Source organism: Bubalus kerabau, chromosome 16, assembly GCF_029407905.1.
Source record: "Bubalus kerabau isolate K-KA32 ecotype Philippines breed swamp buffalo chromosome 16, PCC_UOA_SB_1v2, whole genome shotgun sequence".
NCBI classification, from domain to species: Eukaryota; Metazoa; Chordata; class Mammalia; order Artiodactyla; family Bovidae; genus Bubalus; species Bubalus kerabau.
This window is the reverse complement of record NC_073639.1, coordinates 24206125-24226747: the sequence shown is the minus strand read 5'-3', so window position 1 is coordinate 24226747 and position 20623 is coordinate 24206125. Positions and strand designations below refer to the sequence as shown.

General features: G+C 37.4%; 1 long non-coding RNA gene across 1 annotated transcript in view; it reads left to right on the top strand.

Annotated features, from left to right (window-relative positions):
• The window catches only part of LOC129630429 (uncharacterized), a 50050-nt gene that overhangs the window by 14609 nt on the left and 14818 nt on the right, over positions 1–20623 (top strand). The window contains exon 2 of the long non-coding RNA XR_008703703.1: positions 20399–20613. This is a non-coding gene — a long non-coding RNA (uncharacterized LOC129630429). The remainder of the gene's footprint in view (positions 1–20398; positions 20614–20623) is intronic.

Sequence of the window (20623 nt, the reverse complement as noted above, 5' to 3'; positions counted from 1 at the left end):
AGTTGTGTCTGACTCTCTGCGACCTCATGAACTGCAGCTCGTCAGGCCTCCCTGTCCATCACCAACTCCTGGAGTCCACCCAAACCCATGTCCATTGAGTCGGTGATGCCATTCAACCATCTCATCCTCTGTCATCCCCTTCTCCTGCCCTCAATCTTTCCTGGCATCAAAGTCTTTCCCAATGAGTCAGCTCTTTGCATCAGGTGGCCAAAGTATTGGAGTTTCAGCTTCAACATCAGTCCTACCAAAGAACACTCAGGACTGATCTCCTTTAGAATGGACTGGTTGGATCTCCTTACAGTCCAAGGGACTCTCGAGAATTTTCTCCAACACCACAGTTCAAAAACATCATTTCTTTGGCGCTCAGCTTTCTTTATAGTCCAACTCTCACATCCATACATGACCACTGGAAAAACCATAGCCTTGACTAGATGGACCTTTGTTGACAAAGTAATGTCTCTGCTTTTTAATATGCTGTCTAGGTTGGTCATAACTTTCCGTCCAAGGAGTAAGCGTCTTTTAATTTCATGGCTGCAGTCACCATCTGCAGTGATTTTGGTTGGTTGGTTAATATTTTGTTGAGAGTTTTTGCATCTATATTCATGAAAGATATCAGCTTGTAATTGTCTTTTATTGTGGTATCTTTGGTTTTGGTATCAGGGTAATAATGGTGGCCTTGTGGAATGACTTTGGGATTGTTCCCTCTTCTCCAAATTTTTGGAATAGTTTGAGAAGGAAAGGTATAAGTTCTCTATATGCTTGACAGAATTCTCCTGTGAAGTCCTGTGGTCAGAAGCCTTGTTTGCTGGGAGGTTTTCTGTTTTAATGATAAATTCTAGTGATCTACCTGTTCTAGTGATCTATCACTTCCAGTGATCCATCTGTTCAAATTGCCTGTTTTGTCTTGACTCAGTCTTGCCATGCTGTATAATTTCTGGAAATTTTTTCCATTTCTCTAGATCATCCAATATGATGGCATATAACTGTTTGTAGTATTCTCATGACCTTTTGTATCTCGGTGATATCAATGGTTATTTCTCCCCTCTCATTTATTTTTTTTATTTGGGTCTTTTCTCTTTTCTTCTAGATGAGCTTGGCTAGAGGTTTACCAATTGTTTATCTTTTTAAACAGAAACAGTCCTTGATTTCATTGATCTTTTTAATTTTTTTCTTAAAACCCTGTTCTAAATATCTTTTTGCTTGAATTACTTAGTGTGGTTTCTATTTTCCTTAATGATCCTGATGCATAACAGTATATACTTGTGTGTACTTAGTCATATCTTGTGTGCACTTAGTCACTGAGTCATGTTGACTCTTTGTGATCCCGTGGACTGCAGCCTACCAGGCCCTTCTGTCCATGGGATTTTTCAGGCAAGAATACTGGAGTGGATTTCTATTTCCTTCTCCAGGGTAATCTTCCCAATCCAGGGAGTGGGTTGCCATTTCCTTCTCCAGGGGAATCTTCTAGACCCAGGAATCGAACCCACTTCTCCTGCGTCTCCTGCATTGCAGGCAGACCCTTTACCATTGAGCCATCTAGGATGCCCCAATACATACTTACTGACACAGAAAAATAAGATCTAATTAGCACTAATCAGTTAGGTAGCTAATTACTGTTATTTTATTAAAATCATAAATGAAAATATAAACAATTAAGATTTTTTATTTTTGAAGATGTGTTGATACTTTCCCTGGTTTATCATTAGACTCATGGAGTCTCAAATGTTATTACATGCTGTTTATACATTTCTCATCTGCAAGAAATCTTTGGCAGAAATAAGGCAGTTTCATAGATTATGGGATGTGTTTACATACAGTTAGAGTAGCTTAATCTAGAATTCTCCTCACATCTTCTTACTTCCTACATTGTTCTTCACTTCCAAGAGAATCACCTTGGAGTGATGATTCACAACTAAAATGAACTCTTTAATATCTTCTTAGCCAGATAGTTAATTTAATGATCAGTACATATATATTTTTAGTTATTCTTTTTGTTAATGGGTTTTACAGTTTTACAAGTAAAAATGTATAGGTAAATGTGGCATATGGAACACTGAAAAAAAAAAAGAACATTGAGAAGTAAATAGATGTATTTATTTATATTGAGATATAGTTGACATATAATATTGTATTAGTTACAGTATTATAATGTTGTACACTTAGTTTTAAGTGTACAACATAATGACTAGATATGGGTGTATTGAAAAATGATCATCACAGTAAGTCTAGTCAGCATCCATCACTTTACATTATTTTATTTCTTGTGATGAGAATTTTTAAGATTTATTCTAACAACTTCCAAATATGAAATACAATATTACTAACTATATTCACCATGTCATTTCATTATGTCCTCAGGACTTATTTTATAAGTGGAAGTTTGTACCTTTTTGTCACCAGAAGTAATTTCTATAGTGTGATAGAGGGAGACCCTTATCTCTTCTGAGACCCCTCAAATGCATATGTAGATTTCTAAATTTTCCCCTACTCTTTAGGACTCCCATGTTTGTCACACAGCTTTTGTGTAACTAATTCTATAAAGGCAATATTTAAACATTCATCTCCAATTAGACTTTAATATATCTACCCTTGCAGACTGAGAAGTATCGCTATGTATATTAAAAATGTTACAGTTTAACCAGCCTGCACTGAGATAGACTATTTTACCCCAACAAACACAAGAAATGGTTTTTCTCTGAATAGCCTCCATCTTGTGGTAGTGAATATGAAATCTGCTGTTTGACAGGGTGAAGCATAACTGCTTAGCTATTTCTTTCAAGCTCCGTATCCCCCTACAAAGGCCGATTCTTTGGGACTGTAGTTCAGTTCACATCAGAAGAATGCAAATCTTGGATGTCTAAAGCTGGTTTAAGTACAGCACAGAACATGAAGCTTGTATCATTCTATGTGTACGCTGCAGTAGTCAAACAATGAATTCATGTCTTGAATAGGGATCAAAAAATTTAATGGAGACATCTTATTTAACACATCTGAAGTATAATTCATAAGAAAATCTGAAAGTTTTTTTTTTTTTAATTTTATTTTATTTTTAAACTTTTGCCAAACATCGAAATGAATCCGCCACGGGTATACCCGTGCTCCCCATCCTGAACCCTCCTCCCTCCTCCCTCCCCATACCCTCCCTCTGGGTCGTAAACCTTCTAGAAGAAAAAATCTTAAATGAAGAGTTTGTAATAAGAAAAGTTTTATGTTTATGTGGCGTTACATTACATTTAACTAAATATCACCCTTGTTAACAAGGATACAGAGTGAAGTAAGCCAGAAAGAAAAACACCAATACAGTATACTAACGCATATATATGGAATTTAGAAAGATGGTAACGATAACCCTGTATGCGAGACAGCAAAAGAGACACAGATGTATAGAATAGTCTTTTGGACTCTGTGGGAGAGGGAGAGGGTGGGATGATTTGGGAGAATGGCATTGAAACATGTATAATATCATATAAGAAACAAATCATCAGTCCAGGTTTGATGCAGGATACAGGATGCTTGGGGCTGGTGCACTGGGATGACCCAGAGGGATGGTAGGGGAGGGAGGTGGGAGGGGGGTTTAGGGTGGGGAACACATGTATACCCATGGTGGATTCATGTTGATGTATGGCAAAACCAATACAATATTGTAATTAGCATCCAATTAAAATAAATAAATTTATATTAAAAAATAATAAAAAAAACGCACAATCAACTTTCACCAGCATGCTTAAATTATTATTAAGGATGTACCATATTTTAGTATCTCATAGCTAATACTTGTTCTTGAAAAATTCAATGCAGCACAGGAAAGCATTGAGGTGAATAGTTTGTATTTCACTGTCTCATACAGAAAGATCTTAGACCTCATATAAGAAATAGAAACATGGATTTCTTTTTGGAGGTAAAAGGAGTTAAAGTTAGATTTAGGGGCTATTGACAAGACATTAAACAGAGATTGTATGTTGGATTCTTACAAGTCTTATCTTTTTTTTTTTCTCATCATCACCTGTTCCACAAAGTAGTTCTAATTGGTTATCTCAAAAAATATGAGATACAGGTTTACCAGGAGAACCAGCCAAGAAAAAGGCCATGAAGTTGGGCAATTTTGTTACCTCTCCTAGAGAAGAAATTACACAGTTATAACTGATGGCAAAAAAACAGAATGCTTATTGTTAAACCTAAACAGAAATTTAAAAGTAATCCAGTTAAGTTCATCCATGTTTCTTTGGCCTTCCCAGGTGGCACTATAGAAATGGAAAATTAATCCAGTTAAGTTCATTCATTTTGCTGTATATTATTACAAAAAGAACATAAAATACATGGTAAAAATATCAAAACAAAGATACACACACACATATCTATATATATATACATATAATATTTATATGCATACAGAGAGAGGCTCTTTTAGGTCTAAAAGCCTAATTCTTTAGGCTTCTTCAGGTGAAATAAGTGCTAAGGACTTATTGCTCATTTTCGGAAGGGCAAAAACTAGAAACCAGGCCTCCTAATTCCTACACTCAGGATAGTACATGTAAGAACAGAATGAAAAAATGTGTTCATTATGACAAAAAGTAAAATTAAGAATTTATTTTTGCTTAAGAACAGAGTTTTATACTATGCAGAGACTGTATTAAAAATTGAAATTCAACTTTTGCAGGCATACATACAACCTACCAAGCCATTGTAGGATACAAACATATCAGAGTTTTCCAATATGTGGTTGGCAAACCATTAGTGGTACTGAGATCAGCATGGTAGATCATAAAGACATTTTTAAAATAAAATTAAATAGAACAGACTAAAAAAATAGCAAGGTGTATTATTCATGGTAAGGGTAAGTAAAATTTTACAAAAGTTTATACCTTTTAAGTTATAACGATATATTTATAACTATATATTTAAGTCTCAATGTATACATGTAGTTGCAATAAAATATATTTTTTTCTTACTAGTCACAGGGAAAAAAAAAATTTTCAGACTACTGGTTATAGAAATTCCCTCAGAAATGTATCCTATGTGAGACACAAAGAAGACAAGGAAATGAGATGTGAAGTCTTACTGCAGGAAATATGGTGATGCCAAAATGCAATATGCTTTTATAAAAAATTTCTTTGGAAACAGGCAGGCTATTTTGTTAATTAAATGCATCCCAGCAAGCCATCTCAAAGAGCTTTACTTTATGGGGATAATTTGTGCTATAGAGACAAGATCTATGACTCTTCATTATTTTGTCTCCACCTCTGTCTGCCTTTTTGGAGTTCACAATTCACAACTCACCTCCATCATCCACAAACTGAGCCAAAAAGAAGTTTATATTAAAAATAAACTATATGAAAAACAAAAACCACCATCACTATGAGTTCTTGTTGGTTCCTAAAGATAGTGTCAACAATGAAGTTTTTCTGGCATTCCCTCACTGTAGTGTTGAAGAGTGAGGAAGATTTTATTTCATATGAACCAACTGAGCTTCCCTTGGTGGCTCAGTCAATAAAGAATCTGTCTGCAATGCAGGAGACCCAAGTTCGATCCCTGGTGGGGAAGATCTCCTGGAGAAGGAAATGGCAACACACTCCACGGACAGAGGAGCCTGACGGGCTATAGTCCGTGAGGTAGCAAGAGTCGGAGACAACTTAGTGACTAAACCATCATCACCACGGTTCCAAGCATTGAATTACAAACTCATTAACAGTCACTTTTCAAATAGGTGATATGGATGTATATTGGAATACAATTGAACACTGGCTTCTTTCTTCCTTGATACAAATGTCAGCCCTTAGCCTAGTGATAGCCCTCTCTTCCTTTGTTACACTGAGGAGTGTGTGATTAAAAGAGGACTTAGGTGCATTAATACAGCCCCTCCAGGAATGCTGTAGCTGGTACACACTAATGATTGACTGTCTTCAGTCAAGCAATAGCGTACAAAGTGTTAAAATCAAAATTTGGTTTAAAACTTCTGATAATCAATAACACAGTCATAGTAAAAGTAACCTGCATAATAATGTTTCAAGCATAAATAGACTATATGATGGACTATATCTTTTATGTACAGAGAGTGATGGCATTTCCACAAGTTCTGATTAAGCTATTTTCAGCTAAGTCATATTTAAGCGTAAGTAGCAAGCAGCCTAGGGTTGCATTTATAGGCAGTCTATGGATCTCAATAATAAATCCTGGATTCATTTAAGCGCTGAAGTTGCAAACTGCAAATCCTGATCACCAGTTCTCAGAAGCAGAAGTTAAACTCAAATTTCAAGTTCTTAGCATACATTCTCTTTTGAATTAGTAAAATATCATAGGTCAAGCTACCTCCCAAATGTAGCTTTCTAATTCCAGGCATTAGAAGGCTGGTAGAAGATTTATAGAATTTGTAACGTGGTTTGGACTGTGATCACATATAAAAAATGAGTTAATTTCAGAGACATACTTTTAGTGTACAAGACATAGAAAATGAAACCTCTTTCTGAAAATAGTTTTGAGATTTATCTGTGATCACTTTTCTGAGTGCCATTTCTATATTGAAATTGAACCTCCTAATTTTCTCCCCTGTAGGGAAAAAAAATGGTGTGTCAAATTTTATGATGCCATTAAGAGACTCTGATTGCTAGAGTTGCAACAACATAAATTGTCATGTCTGCGACAATAAAGACTGACCCTTGGAGATTATATATTTTTAAGTGTGACCTTATCTACACATACAGAGTGAAAATAGAATTGAGACAATATAACTTGATAAATCAGTCTAAGAACATGTTCACTAATTGAATCAAAGGAAGCTTCAATTTTTCTAGATAATATCTAAATTTTCCAGTTTCTTTTTATATTTATAACTGGAGCATTAGCCAAAATGATTATTTCTTGAATGTGATATTATTCCTTATGTCTCAACAGAAAATAAAGTCTGAGTCAGAATCATTTAATAATTTATAGTTGCCACACATGCAATGATTTCCATAAATCAGGAGCTTCTCATCAGCCTCTACTATAAACTCTTAATTATCTAAACAACACATAAGGTCCATATGTGAAATAATATTGATATCCCAAAAAACGGTAATTCTAAAAGTTCTAAGTGAAAGAAGCCAGACCCTAAAGAGAATGTGATGTATGGTTGCTTTTATTCATGAAATCTTAAAAGACAAAGCTGTAGTGATCAGATACAAGAGCAAGATCTGAGTTTGTCAGGGGCTGGGCTTCCAGGAGGGAATGGCTGCAGAGTGACCCAATAGAACTTTGTGTGTGTGTATGGTTGCTGCTGCTGCTGCTGCTGCTGCTAAGTCACTTCAGTCGTGTCCGACTCTGTGCGACCCCATAGACGGCAGCCCACCAGGCTCCCCGATCCCTGGGATTCTCCAGGCAAGAACACTGGAGTGGGCTGCCATTTCCTTCTCCAATGCATGAAAGTGAAAAGTGAAAGTGAAGTTGCTTCAGTCGTGTCCGACCCTTAGCGACCCCATGGGCTGCAGCCTACCAGGCTCCTCCGTCCATGGGATTTTCCAGGCAAGAGTACTGGAGTGGGGTGCCATTGCCTTCCAACTCTTTGTGACCCCATGGACTATAGTCCACCAGGATCCTCTGTCCATGGAAGTTTTTAAGCAAGAATACTGGAGTGAGTTGCCATTTCCTATTCCAGGGGATCCTCCCAAACCAGGGATTGAACCTGAGTCTCCTGCATTGGCAAGTAGATTCTTTACCACTATGCAAATGTTCTAAATCACACTGATGCTGGTGGTTATGGTACTGTATCCATTTGTGAAAGGTCCTCACAAAAAAATCCTCAATTTTATTGGGTGAGAAGTACATCCTAATAGAGTTGATATTTGAAAACTGAAAAAAGATAAACATTACCTGAGGTAAAGGTTGTATATTTGTTTTGGTGTTATTTTTAGTGGGAGAAACAGGCTGAAGTTGAGTAAGTTGAAACTGCACAAGATCACACAGTCTGTGAACTGGACCCACTCATGTTCAGCCCTGAGATGAAGAACTCCACGGAGGCAGGTGTGATATCACCAACTTCTGTCAGTGGGTCTTGTCTGGAGTAGGCACTCAACATACACATGCAGCACATACATGAATGAGTACCTGGAAGCCCCAGTGTGGCCCGCTCTACTGCACAACCTTGCCTCATAATACATTTTCTTCTTCATAGTCTTCTATTTCTTCAGGAGAATCTGAACTGGGAAATCAGAAGCTCCTCAAATGGCAAAGATGGTATAGAAACATACTAAATCTCTTTGTACTACAAAGCCATAAATTATAGTCCTTACCTTTCAAATCAAAAGCTATTTATTCTGGAGGATTAGAAGTATGAATTTTTCATGTTGGTGTTGAAATTCTAGGGCACATTACTTGCATAAAACTCCTTTACTGTCTTACTGAAATCCTGAATAAAAATATTGGAAATGTGTATATTACTTTTTGTTTGTTTTTGGCTGTGCCGAATTTTCCTTGCATCATGAGGTCCGGTTACTTGGGGCATGGAGGCTCATTAGTTTAGACACATGGGATCTAGTTTGGTGACCAGGACTCATACCTGGGCACCCTGCATTAGGAGTTCAGAGTCTTAACTATTTGACTGCCAGGTAAGTCCCTACCGTTTTCTTTTTGAGTTGCTCTATTTGGGCCTTTTCTCTATGGAGTTCCTTCTAATTAGTTTAAAATAGGAGTTCCACATCTTGAAAGTGATACGGAGACTCAGTGCTCGGTCAAGAGGCCCAGCCTTGACTTGTCTGATGGTCAGTCTGTTTATAAATGGTTTTGTATCCTACCACACACTCTCCAAGCATACCCAGATTTTTGATTTTTGTTTTTCTCTGAGATTTCAGACACCACAGTCTCTGCTTGCATCTGGAATACCCCTGGCTTACTGGAGAGTGTTTCTTATAAACAATTTAAATGTGGTTGTCAAAATCCATGCCAGCTGCTTCAGCTTCCTCCTCCATGTTCAGGATAATTACATTTGCAAATTACAAGGAAACAAGGTCTCTCTCTCATTTCCTTCCTCTCTGTATCTCTCTTTTCAAAGACGTCCAGACTCTCTGCCTATTTCGGACTGATGAAAAGTATAATTTAAAGAATGGTCTTTCTTCTTTCCTTCCAAAAAAAAAAGCCCTTTAAAAAGCTTCAATGGAAGTATAGACTGCCTCTACATAAAGTTCATCCAAGATGCCATTAAAAAATAGCAAACAGATTGAGACAAAAAAGCAGATGTAGATTTGGATTGGAAATATTTCTTTATAAGGATCATAAGTCTCTTGCTATCCATTAACTAGAAATACCACCAAATGATGCATTGTATTAACATTTAATGGGAGGAAGCAAAATAGTCAAAGCAATACCAAGGGCAGTAGCAGGACAAGCATGTGTACACAAGTGAGGAAAACTCACTTCATCCCAATTATTTACAGATATGTGTCTAGTCACTTCATGCCTTGCAAGAGGTGTATGATATGTACATAGAATCCAAGGACAAAGAGAATGGATTATTGCATTTACAAGCTTGGTCAAACTATTGAAGGTAATAAATTCCCTTTGGAAAAAAAAAGAATTAATGATGCTTTTCCTTTAAGCACTTTACTTCAAACGAGTCAATACATATATATACACATCAATATCATAAGCATTGCACCTTTCACTGACAGTTATTAGAAGTTATGGTGTTTCTATTTTAGCACATAAGCTGCATTTTTTATAACTAAAAATCCTTATAAGGAAACTGAGATTAGTATAGGAACTAAAAAATGCTTGTTTATAAGTCTGAAAATTACTATGTACCAATGATATTCTTGGTGACAATATACATACATTTTAATAGGTACTTCAGTGTAAAATACAAAGGAAAATGTACATAGGAACTTCCGGAAGGAATTTGGATCAGGGTTGAAAGATTTGGCAAATGAAAATGTTAGAAAGTTTAGTCGTTCAGCCTTGTCTGACTCTCTGCGATCCCATGGACTGTAGCCCACCAGGCTCCTCCGTCCACGGGATTTTCCAGGCAAGAGTACTGGAGTGGGTTGCCATTTTCTTCTCCAGAGGATCTTCCCAACCCAGGGATCGAACCTGGGTCTCCCACATTGTAAGCAGATGCTTTACTGACTGAGCCACCAGGGAAGTCATGAACATTTACTTCAATTTCAATTTCAAGTTAATTACAAATTTTTTTTTTTTTTACTATAAGTATGTCCTATGAAATGTTTGAAGCACATTATACTGAAAAATTATTTGTCTGGAATTGAAATTTAATAGACGTATTTTATCTGGCAACCCTAATTTTGGTATCAAAATGGTATAAAAACAAAACTGAGTTACACTGCACGTACTAAACTCACTTCAAAATTAATATTATACTATGTAATCTTGAAATCTGTTGTCAGTCTTTAGAAGATGTGATAGTGTTGGCAACCTATTCATGAAACTTTCATTTTTCAATGAAATTTTGTCATTGAATGTCAATGAATAGCAAGAAGGAGTTAATCAAGTTTGTAATAAAGGTAAAATGTGATTAAATGAACATTAGAAGAGATGATATTTTTGCTATTTTATTTTTTGTTACTTTTAATTATTTTTTATTGGAGTATAGTTGATTTACAATATTGTGTTTCTGCTATATAGCGAAGTGAATCAGTTATACATATGCATATATCCCCCTTTTTTTAGATTCTGTTCCCATATAGGTCATTAAAGAGTACTAGGTGGAGTTCCCTGTGCTGTATAATTCCTTTTTATTTATTTTATCTATAGTAGTCTGTATATGTCAATTCCAATCTCCCAGTTTATTCCACTCTCCCTTGATAACCATGTCTGTTTTCTACATCTGTGACTCTGTCTCTGTTTTGTAAATAGGTTCATTTGTACCATTTTTTAAGATTCCACATATAAGTAATATATATTTGTCTTTCTCTGACTTACTTCATTCTATTTGTCATTCTCTGACTTAGTCCATCCATGTCACTTCAAATGGCATTATTGCATTCTTTTTATGACTGAATAACATTCTACTGTGTATAAGTACCACTTCTTTATCCATTCCTCCATCAATGGACATTTTGGTTGTTTCCATGTCCTGGCTATTGTAAAAAATGCTGCAGTAGACAGAGATGTATGTATATTTTTGAATTATGGTTTTCTCTTGAGATATATATATGCCCAGCAGTAGGACTGCTAGATCATATGGTAGCTCTATGTTTTTTTTAAGGAACCTCCATATACTGTTCTCCATAGTTGCTGTATCAATTTACGTTCCCACCAACAGTGTAAGAGGCTCTTTTCTCCACACCCTCTCCAGCATTTATTGTTTGTAGTTTTTTTGATGATAGTCCTTCTGACCGGTGTGAAGTGATCCAACATTGTAGTTTTGATTTGCATTTCTCTGATAATTAGCAATGTTAAACATGTTAAACATTGCTTAACATTAAGCAATGTTAAGCATGTTAGATAGCATATTCAAAAGCAGAGACATTACTTTGCCAACAAAGATTCGTCTAGTCAAGGCTATGGTTTTTCCTGTGGTCATGTATGGATGTGAGAGTTGGACTGTGAAGAAGGCTGAGCACCGAAGACTTGATGCTTTTGAACTGTGGTGTTGGAGAAGACTCTTGAGAGTCCTTTGGACTGCAAGGAGATCCAACCAGTCCATTCTGAAGGAGATCAGCCCTGGGATTTCTTTGGAAGGAATGATGCTAAAGCTGAAACTCCAGTCCTTTGGCCACCTCATGCGAAGAGTTGACTCATTGGAAAAGACTCTGATGCTGGGAGGGATTGGGGGCAGGAGGAGAAGGGGACAACAGAGAATGAGATGGCTGTATGTCCATCACTGACTCGATGGACGTGAGTCTGAGTGAACTCCGGGAGTTGGTGATGGACAGGGAGGCCTGGCGTGCTGTGATTCATGGGGTCACAAAGAGTCAGACACGACTGAGCGACTGATCTGATCTGATCTGAAGTATGTTTTCATGTGCCTTTGTATTTCTTCTTTAGAAAAATGTCTATTTAGATCTGCTCATTTTTTGATTGGGTTGTTGGTTTTTTTGATATTGAGTTGCATGAGCTGTTTGTATATTTTAGAGATTAATCGCTTGACAGTCATTTCATTTGCAAATATTTTCTCCCATTCTGTGGGTTGTATTTTCATTTTGTTTATTCAGCTATTGTTTTTAAAATATGTTTAGTTGATGAATAAAAGAGGAAATGACAATATTAGTCCTTTATTTAAGGTTTGCAAAATCCAAAAGTTCTGGTACTACTGTTTTTTTTTTTTTTCATCATTTGAATTCCTGTGATGTTTATCTGATTAGTATCAAAGTAAGGAAACTGTTTTACCTTTTTTAATAACTGGTTTTCTTTCTGTTGACTGATGCTCACATGATTATGGATCTTTTAAAAATTTTTTTTATTCTAGCTCTTTTTTTTTTTGCTTTGGTTCAATCACCACCACACTGAAGTAAAAACTGTTCTCTTATTTGTAATAAAATCTGTTCAAAAAAAAAAAAAAGGCTTGCACTTTCAACTTTCTACTGATTATATTGTGCAGCTTGACTTGGACCACTTATGTCCTTTTTTTTTTTTTTTTTAATTTTATTTTTAAATTTTACATAATTGTATTAGTTTTGCCAAATATCAAAATGAATCTGCCACAGGTATACATGTGTTCCCCATCCTGAACCCTCCTCCCTCCTCCCTCCCCATACCCTCCCTCTGGGTCGTCCCAGTGCACCAGCCCCAAGCATCCAGTATCGTGCATCGAACCTGGACTGGCAACTCGTTTCATACATGATATTTTACATGTTTCAATGCCATTCTCCCAAATCTTCCCACCCTCTCCCTCTCCCACAGAGTCCATAAGACTGTTCTATACATCAGTGTCTCTTTTGCTGTCTCGTACACAGGGTTATTGTTACCATCTTTCTAAATTCCATATATATGTGTTAGTATACTGTATTGGTGTTTTTCTTTCTGGCTTACTTCACTCTGTATAATAGGCTCCAGTTTCATCCACCTCATTAGAACTGATTCAAATGTATTCTTTTTAATGGCTGAGTAATACTCCATTGTGTATATGTACCACTGCTTTCTTATCCATTCATTTGCTGATGGACATCTAGGTTGCTTCCATGTCCTGGCTATTATAAACAGTGCTGCGATGAACATTGGGGTACACGTGTCTCTTTCCCTTCTGGTTTCCTCAGTGTGTATGCCCAGCAGTGGGATTGCTGGGTCATAAGGCAGGTCTATTTCCAGTTTTTTAAGAAATCTCCACACTGTTCTCCATAGTGGCTGTACTAGTTTGCATTCCCACCAACAGTGTAACAGGGATCCCTTTTCTCCACACCCTCTCCAGCATTTATTACTTGTAGACTTTTGGATCGCAGCCATTCTGACTGGTGTGAAATGGTACCTCATAGTGGTTTTGATTTGCATTTCTCTGATAATGAGAGATGTTGAGCATCTTTTCATGTGTGTGTTAGCCATCTGTATGTCTTCTTTGGAGAAATGTCTATTTAGTTCTTTGGCCCATTTTTTGATTGGGTCATTTATTTTTCTGGAGTTGAGCTGTAGGAGTTGCTTGTATATTTTTGAGATTAGTTGTTTGTCAGTTGCTTCATTTGCTATTATCTTCTCCCATTCTGAAGGCTGTCTTTTCACCTTGCTAATAGTTTCCTTTGATGTGCAGAAGCTTTTAAGGTTAAATAGGTCCCATTTGTTTATTTTTGCTTTTATTTCCAATATTCTGGGAGGTGGGTCATAGAGGATCCTGCTGTGATGTATGTCAGAGAGTGTTTTGCCTATGTTCTCCTCTAGGAGTTTTATAGTTTCTGGTCTTACGTTTAGATCTTTAATCCATTTTGAGTTTGTTTTTGTGTATGGTGTTAGAAAGTGTTCTAGTTTCATTCTTTTACAAGTGGTTGACCAGATTTCCCAGCACCACTTGTTAAAGAGATTGTCTTTAATCCATTGTATATTCTTGCCTCCTTTGTCAAAGATAAGGTGTCCATATGTGCGTGGATTTATCTCTGGGCTTTCTGTTTTGTTCCATTGATCTATATTTCCGTCTTTGTACCAGTACCATACTGTCTTGATAACTGTGGCTTTGTAGTAGAGCCTGAAGTCAGGTAGGTTGATTCCTCCAGTTCCATTCTTCTTTCTCAAGATCGCTTTGGCTATTCGAGGTTTTTTGTATTTCTATACACATTGTGAAATTATTTGTTCTAGCTCTGTGAAGAATACTGTTGGTAGCTTGATAGGGATTGCATTGAATCTATAAATTGCTTTGGGTAGTATACTCATTTTCACTATATTGATTCTTCCAATCCATGAACATGGTATATTTCTCCATCTGTTAGTGTCCTCTTTGATTTCTTTCACCAGTGTTTTATAGTTTTCTATATATAGGTCTTTAGTTTCTTTAGGTAGATATATTCCTAAGTATTTTATTCTTTCCGTTGCAATGGTGAATGGAATTGTTTCCTTAATTTCTCTTTCTGTTTTCTCATTATTAGTGTATAGGAATGCAAGGGATTTCTGTGTGTTGATTTTATATCCTGCAACTTTACTATAGTCATTGATTAGTTCTAGTAATTTTCTGGTGGAGTCTTTAGGGTTTTCTATGTAGAGGGTCATGTCATCAGCAAATAGTGAGAGTTTTACTTCTTTTCCAATTTGGATTCCTTTTATTTCTTTTTCTGCTCTGATTGCTGTGGCCAAAACTTCCAAAACTATGTTGAATAGTAATGGTGAAAGTGGGCACACTTGTCTTTTATAAACTACCATCTTGGTCCAGTTTACTCTCTCCTGTACATCTGTAGCAGCCTCTTTAATGGATTCTTCTCCTTTCCCTCCTGTCCTGCTTCACTTCACTTTACACAAGGTAGCTGTCTGACTTTTAAGAGATAAAATCAGATAGTATCACTTCCTTGTGTAAAACCCTAGGGTGTTTTTCCATCTCCCTTAGAATAAAAGCCCAATTAATGACCAACCCCTAATGATCTGATAATTTAAAAATGGTACCTCTCTAGCTATATTTATCCCTATCTCTTGTTTCTCAGCCATGCTCCTAGTTCATCCTCTTTCTGGGCAGTGCTTTTGTATTTCTTCCCTATGGAACGTCTTTCCTATAGGTAGTTGCATTACTTACTTTCTTACGTGAGGTCCACCTCTGATATCCATTTCCATGTATATAATGTCATCACCTAGCTCCATCCCTCATATGCATACTTCTTCACTTTTTTCCTCCTTATCTTTATTTTTCTTTACAGCATGTCAGAATACCCAACATTAATTACTCATTTATTATGTTACAGTTGTTGTTTCTTCTCTTAGTCATGTCTGACTCTTTTGCCACCCTATGGACTGTAACCCACCAAGCTCATCTGTCTATGGGATTTTCCAGGCAAGATTACTTGAGTGGGTTGACATTTCCTCCTCCAGGGTATCTTACTGACCAGGGATCGAACTTGTGTCCCTGCATCTCCTACATTGCAGGTAGATTCTGTACCAATGAGCTACCAGTTCAGTTCAGTCACTCAGTCATGTCCAACTCTTTGCGACCCCATGAATTGCAGCACGCCAGGCCTCCCTGTCCATCACCAACTCCTAGAGTTCACTCAGACTCACGTCCATCGAGTCAGTGATGCCATCCAGCCATCTCATCCTCTGTCATCCCCTTCTCCTCCTGCCCCCAATCCCTCCCAGCATCAGAGTCTTTTCCAATGAGTCAACTCTTCGCATGAGGTGGCCGAAGGACTGGAGTTTCAGCTTTAGCATCATTCCTTCCAAAGAAATCCCAGGGCTGATCTCCTTCAGAATGGACTGGTTGGATCTCCTTGCAGTCCAAGGGACTCTCAAGAGTCTTCTCCAACACCACAGTTCAAAAGAATCAATTCTTCGGCACTCAGCTTTCTTCACAGTCCAACTCTTACATCCATACATGACCACTGGAAAAACCATAGCCTTGACTAGATGGACCTTTGTTGGCAAAGTAATGTCTCTGCTTTTGAATATGCTATCTAGGTTGGTCATAACTTTCCTTCCAAGGAGTAAGCGTCTTTTAATTTCATGGCTGCAGTCACCATCTGCAGTGATTTTGGAGCCCCCCAAAAATAAAGTCTACCAGGGAAGCCCTTATATAACTATATATATTAGAAAATAAGACAAACACACACTAACCTTGTCTTTTTTGGTTTTTGCTTTAGCTCCATCACCTAGCACCTAGATTTTTTTTGTGTGTTTGTGGTTGTTGTTCAGTGGCTAAGTCCTGTCGAACTCTTTGCAACCCCATGGATTTCAGAACGCCAGGCTCCCCTGTCCTTCACTATCTGCTGGAGTTTGCTCAGATTCGTGTTCATTGAGTAGGTGATGCTATCCAACAATCTCATCCTCTGCCACCCCCTTCTCCTTTTGCCTTCAGTCTTTCCCAGCATCAGGATCTTTTCCAGTGAGTAGGCTCTTTCATTAGGTGGCCAAAGTATTGGAGCTTCAGCTTTAGCATCAGTCCTTCCAATGAATATTCAGGGTTGATTTCCCTTAGGACTGCCCAGTTTGATCTCTTTGCAGTCCAAGTGACTGTCAAGAGTCTTCTCTAGCACCAGAATTCAAAAGCATCAATTCAGCATCCAGCCTTCTTTATGGTCCAACTCTCATATCCTTACATGACTACTGGAAAAACCATAGCTTTGACTAAATGGACCTTTGTCAGCAAAGTGATAAATCTGCTTTTTAGTATGCAGTCTGTGTTTGCTTCCAAGGAGCAAGCATCTTTTAATTTCATGGCTGCAGTCACTGTCTGCAGTGATTTTGGAGCCCAGGAAAATACAGTCCCTGCTTCCATTTTTTCTGCTTCTATTTGCAACAAGTTGATGGGACTGGATACCATGATTTTAGTTCTTTGAATGTTGAGTTTTAAGCCAGCTTTTTCACTCTCCTCTTTCACCTCATCAAGAGTCTCTTTAGTTCCTCTTTACTTTCTGCCATTGCTTAATAACTATTTGTGGAATAAATAAATGAAGTGAACATCCCTAAGCATAGAAACCTGGCCTAAGTCTAATGAAGTCTGGATTGGAAGACAGTTTTAGTAAAATAATTTTAGTTATATTAAAATTCTCCTTTCTGTATGATCTCAAACCTTGTTCTTATCCTTTCCTTTCTGAAAGAATTTTAGTGTCTCTTGAAAACAATGACCTAGACATTAAGAAGCGTCCATTGCATAGAGGTATTTGCTCCAGGGGTTAAAGGGATATTCTTGGTACTTATCCTACTAGCCTGTCATATCTTACCAAACTGAATATGAAATTACAGGAGACAGACAGAAAAGGTTCTTATTCTGAAATTATTACTATAAATATAAAATGAAATAAAATATGAAATAAAATGAAAAACCTTCTCATTTGAAGCCACAGTGATTGTTCTTCCAAGTAATTAACAGGAGTTTCATAAAGAGCTTTAAGTATGTTTTTCCAACTGGAGCCAAAATATAGTCCTATAGATAAAAATCTTATATGAACATTTTGTCAAAGGCTTTTCTACACCAAATAATCCAAAGAGATCACAGTATTACTGAATAATTTGAATACGAGTATTTATACTTACTAGAGATAAACATGCCATTAAAAGTTAAGGCTGAATGAGTGTTCCAAGGTGTTAGTCATAAGTAATATGCAGAGTACATCATGAGAAATGCTGGGCTAGAAGAAGCACAAGCTGGAATCAAGATTGCTGGGAGAAATATCAATAACCTCAGATATGCAGATGATACCACCCTTATGGCAGAACGTGAAGAGGGACTAAAGAGCCTCTTGATGAAAGTGAAAGAGGAGAGTGAAAAAGTTGGCTTAAAGCTCAACATTCAGAAAATGAAGATCATGGCATCCGGTCCCATCACTTCATGGGAAATAGATGGGGAAACAGTGTCAGACTTTATTTTTCTGGGCTCCAAAATCACTGCAGATGGTGATTGCAGCCATGAAATTAAAAGATGCTTACTCCTTGGAAGGAAAGTTATGACCAACCTAGATAGCATATTGAAAAGCAGAGACATTACTTTGACAATAAAGGTCCATCTAGTTAAGGCTATGGTTTTTCCAGTGGTCATGTATGGATGTGAGAGTTGGACTGTGAAGAAGGCTGAGTGCCGAAGAATTGATGGTTTTGAGCTGTGGTGTTGGAGAAGACTCGTGAGAGTCCCTTGGACTGCAAGGAGATGCAACCAGTCCATTCTAAAGGAGATCAGCCCTGGGATTTCTTTGGAAGGAATGATGCTAAAACTGAAACTCCAGTACTTTGACCACCTCATGCAAAGAGTTGACTCATTGGAAAAGACTCTGATGCTGGGAGGGATTGGGGGCAGGAGGAGAAGGGGATGACAGAGGATGATATGGCTGGATGGCATCACCGACTCGATGGACGTGAGTTTGAGTGAACTCTGGGAGATGGTGATGGACAGGGAGGCCTGGCACGCTGCAATTCATGGGGTTGCAAAGAGTCAGACATGACTGAGCGACTGAACTGAACTGAATATGAAAAGCATCAATGGAATATGCCTAGCACATTGTAGTTGCTCCATAACTGTTAAATTATTAATTTATTCTTTTCTTTATTGAAGTCTTTAAAGTGAATGGAAAACTGTTTACTGAAAATAGAGTCTGGAAACTCAGACTTTTCTTTTTATAATAATCAAATATCTATTTTAATTCTTCTTATTTTCTACTTAATAGATAACTTCCTCCCTGAAGTTGCCTTTTTATGCGTTACTCTGATACTTCATGAAACTGAATCCCTTTCCAACATTTTTTTCCTAATCTATCTCTTTTGATTTCTTCTCTTTCTCTTACTGGCCCATATGTCTAAATTTCTCCAAGACTCTGTATTTACCAATGACCTTTTAAGTTCATGCCCTTGGAGAGTTCATAAATTTTCATAGCTCTAATATTTCCTCTATGCTGATGACCCAAATAGCATTTCCAGTCTTCACTGTTCAATGAAGCTCCAGCCTCCAGACTTAGAATGCCTGCTGCCACATTACTGATTCCAGAGAAAAAACGTTTTTCAAGAATTCACAGTGACTCCAGCTTATTTCCTAAATTATATTTAGGGAATGATCCTTATGTTTAAATTCTATTTCTCCAGGTGCTTCTCCCAGGGTGCCCCAGTATGAACCCTCTCCCACTGAAGTCACTATAAATTATAATTACCTTCTCCGTATCTATATATTTAACATCATACTATTCTTTTCTCAGAGTGCCTCCTACTATTCTTAAATACCCAAAACCAATACAAAACCATAAAAGAGATGATTTGGTGGCTAAAAGATGGGAGAAGGTGAAAAAATAGGAATCTAATCTAATTTGCAGCTAACTGGATGACCCAGCAAAGTAATTTCTCCTTAAGTCTCAGTTTCAACATGGTGTGTTTTGGGGTTAAAACTTTAACTCAGTAATTCTGTTCAATCTCATTAGCTCTTTTTCATATGATTATAATAATTCACCATTTTTTCATATTTCTCAATGAGGAAGTACTAACTGCCAAGCTTCTTGTGAAGTTTTTTCTTCATTGAGAAAAGGTACCTGAAGCCAGATCAGACCACTTAAGTACTATAGTCAAGTGACATGATGCCAAGTGTGTCTTCCCCTCATTGCAATATAAAGACCATATCAGTATGAAATAGAGCTAGAATTAAACCTGTGTACATGTGTGAGATGAGAGTGTGTGTTTGTGCATGCACGTGCATACCCGAGCGTACATGTACCAGGCAACTGTTCATGGAAACTGAAGGTAAGTTACGTGTGGTAGAGTTAGAGGTCATAACTGTCAATAAACCCAAAGCCTTGGGAGGTTTTGAACATTTTACCAGTAAGAAAGGCAACAGGTTTTCTTTAAAAAATAATATCCCATTTTTTTTCCTCAAAGATTCAGGAAATATCAAGACCTAGAAATGCACTACCTACCTGTGAATAAAGAGCTCACTATTTTCAGTGTCAATAAGTAGGAACTGTGAAAATGAGATTCCATAATCGCTTAAGTCAAATAGATTCACTCCAAAACTGAACTATCATATATAATGGGTTTGTTGAGCAATCTTAAATGACCAAGTTGTAAACATGAAACCAGTTTATTTTGTTCAGTGACTGCCCACATCTTTGTAAAATTGAGGCTCATATTCTTGCTGGCTAAAAGCCACATTTGTTAACAATTCTTTGGCCCAATTTCACTGTTTTTCAGCTGCTTTCAGTTACTTAGTCTCCTCTTGGTCTATATGACTCATCCTTATTTAAAACTTTATTTCATTTTCTAAAAAATTTTTTCCTTACCCCCAGGTGAGTATAAACTGAAGTTCTAATGGCTACCACACAAGGGGGTTTCATGCGGCTCTTCTACTACTTCTTACTCACTTTTCATGATGTTGGCTTTTCAGGTACTGGTGGGTGGAAGAGGAGAATGCAAACACAGATCCCTACTCACGTGACAGCTGCCACCCTCCTGACTGCCTCCCAGGGCACTGCGCAGGCCCACTGTTCCAGCACTTTATCCACAGCGTCAATGCGGATGGATGGAACCTCACTTAAGAGCGGTGCCCTGAGGCACTAGTAATTCCCTGAGAGTCTACGCTCTCCAGTTGAACCCCAGAAGGTAGGTGGTT